Genomic DNA, 3179 nt, shown 5'->3' on the forward strand with positions numbered 1-3179 from the left:
AGTAACTAGGAAAGGCCGGGGAGGGGGACAGAAAGTGGGGGAGAGGGATAAAATACAGTAAGATGCACTGGCACTCTGAACTTCGAATGTTTTGCCAAAAGAAGTATATAACATTCTTGCTAATAAATGCATATTTTAAAGTTGGAAGGTAAATTTAAAGTGTCCTAGTCTAGATATTTTCAAATGTCATAGCCACAAGAAATTAACTTCAAACAAATTCTTACGCAGAATTCCCACATAGATAGAGAAAAATTGGTCTGATTTTAAAAGTGGGGAGAGGCTTGGACCTATATGCACTCACCTCAAATCATGCCTAGAAATTGACTCTTGGGGCACTTACGAAATTTTTAAGGCTTTTCAAAACAATGTGAAAACAACATGGTCTAACTTAATCCTTCGTTTATTACTTGAGGAAACTATGGGGCTCTCTGTGTCTGTTTCCTGAAGGACTGGGTTCTGTACACTGGCAGACTTTCCGGACCCCTATAATGGAAATCCGGATCCTCAAATCTGCTTTATCACATTGTGGGTAATTGTTATTCTTGTTTCATAATGATGGATATAACAATATATTGATGAACCTCAATTTTACTCTAACAAATAGGGAATCATCCTTTTCTCCTTCTGAACTAACACTCTCACTGGGATGGTGAATGAGGTGGAGACGGCAGAAAATTAGTCTTCCCTTACCTGAAACTTTATCTGCTCTCATTGGTGCTCTCTGCCACAGGTGGCTTCTCCCAAACAATTTTCCTCAGTTTCTCCTGTTTGGGATGACTCCTTTAATAATCATTTTTATCAATAGTCCTGTCAGCATCAGCTTTCAGCAATGGCAACTTATTTTGGCGTTAACTCTGCTTCAGATGTTCACCGAGTTAGCAGCTACTACTGGCTGCTGTGATGGGTTAATAGTGTCCTATCATCTCTCAGCAGCTGACCAAAATTTCTTCCACCCTGATTAGCACCTCTACAGTGTTCTTCTTAGAAGCAATTCTGTGAAACCTTCTAACCACAGCTCCCTTGCTGTACAACTCATTCAAAGTATGTGTTCAAATAACCAACTATTAATAGTTTCATTGGGAAAGCATATCTTTGTATGTGCACATTCTAATATATTTGTTATTTTCCCCATTAACCATAGTTTAAAATTGAATTCTAAACTTGTTGACAGAAGCATAAGGTGTGAGTGTTGACTCTCCCACTTCTAGAAATGTGATCTCAAGTAAACCATAAAATCTTAAAGAATTTCACATCCTTCATCTGCTCAAATGGAGACAAATTCTAATGACATCCAGAGTTACTAGAAGCCTCAAGTGGAGTCAAATGGATGTGAATTTTTTTTCAAAACTCAAACTATTATGTAAATATAAGGGTGTGCATGATCACAATCACAACAGCATTCATCTCTTTGTTCTCCCTTGACTTTCTTTCTCAAAACGATCTCACTGTAACAAAAACCCACTGAGGAAGGATATTCAAGCTGAGAATCTAGTTTAACAATATCTAACAATAGGTTAACTGGCAAAACTCTCCCAATTCTTTTTCATTTACCTTCCATGTGCATAGAGGCAATTATTTCTTTTTAATACTGACTAATAAGAACAGTTCCCTAGATATTTCATAGTTTCCTATGTAAAATATACTCAAGCTTACAATTCTTACAAATGTAAGTAAGTCCAATGCTTTTTCTTAGATAAAAAAAATAATGGAGTGATCTGAATTTAATGCTTTCAGTGTTCAGTTTATCATTTAGATTTCTTTATAAAGAAATTTGTGTTGATTATTACATGCAATTTCACCAACAAGCTCTTATTTCATTTTGCGCTGTATTTTATTAGCAAATAAAATACAGAATACCTATTAAATTTGAATTTCAGACAAACAACAAATGACATTTTAGTACTGGTATGTTTCATAAGGTATTTGCAACCCTGCCTGCCTCTCCCCTCTGCTCCCACTCTCTGCAAATGTTGTTCCTGTCTTCCATGGCTTAAATCAGAACCCAGCCCCTTTATATCTTGACTCATCCCAACTACATTTTATCAGTTATAGAAGGTTCCTGATTCTATCTCCTAAATGCATCTTAAATCTATTTCTTTCCACTCCATTGGCATTTCTCTGTTAAAGGCCACCATTATCTCTGACTTTCATGGCCACAACAGCATCCAAATTAGTTTTTCTATCACATTCTTGCCTCTCGTCACCCTACAGCAATTTAAATGCTATCTGAAATGTAGTCATGCAAACCAGAAATACAATCCAGAAAGTAAGCTCCATGAGATCAGGATCTGGGTCTTTCTTTCTCACCTCTACATCCCTAGTGACTTACTCATTGATTCATTCATTCAACAAACATTTATTAAGTGTCTATTATATAACAAGTAATGTTCCAAGCCCTGGAAATTCAATATAGAACAAGACAGACAAGGTCATAGCCCTAAAGAAACTTATATTACAGTGAAAGAAGAGTGAAACAAAAAGGTAAATAGGTAAGAAAGTATAAGGGAGTGATAAGTGCTGTGACACAAATGAAACTCTATATAATAGAGTGCCTGTTGGCTGCTAGAGGTCAGGAGGTCAGAGGAGGCTTTTCCAATGAAATCATGAGGATAGATGGCTGTCACTCTCCTCCTTATAACTTTTCTGTGGGTCATCATTGCTTTCATGTGATTGACAAGACCATTTTTTTTCTGGTCTTATCTCTCATTTTGCAATGTCAATCTTTAGCTATTTTTGAGTATTCTTTATACTCTTGCCAATTTCAATTCCAGTTCCTATTACACATTGGTTCCCATACTTTAGCTGGCATCCAAATACCTGGAGGAATTGTTAAAATATAGATTTCTGGGCTCTACAATCAGGGTTTCTGACTCACTAGACCTGGAATGGGGCTGGAGAATTGACAAAATTAATGTCTTTCCAGGTGAAGTATATTTTAGATAGAAAATCTTCCTGACCATCTTAGCCTCTCAATTTTTCACAAATCAAAACACATTCACTGTCAAGATTTAAGTTCATAAGAACCAGGAGATAAAATTCATCTTTGGATAAAACCAAACTTGTCAGTAGGGGAGTCAAAGTGGAAGGTAGAAAGAGGAAGGGTTAGTTTTTTAAAGAGGAAATATTGCTTCTCAGAGATGATATGCATTTAGTGGAGCATAAAATGAATTTGATCTGAG

This window comes from Propithecus coquereli, unplaced genomic scaffold (assembly GCF_000956105.1).
Source record: "Propithecus coquereli isolate 6110/MARCELLA unplaced genomic scaffold, Pcoq_1.0 Scaffold393, whole genome shotgun sequence".
Taxonomy (NCBI): domain Eukaryota; kingdom Metazoa; phylum Chordata; class Mammalia; order Primates; family Indriidae; genus Propithecus; species Propithecus coquereli.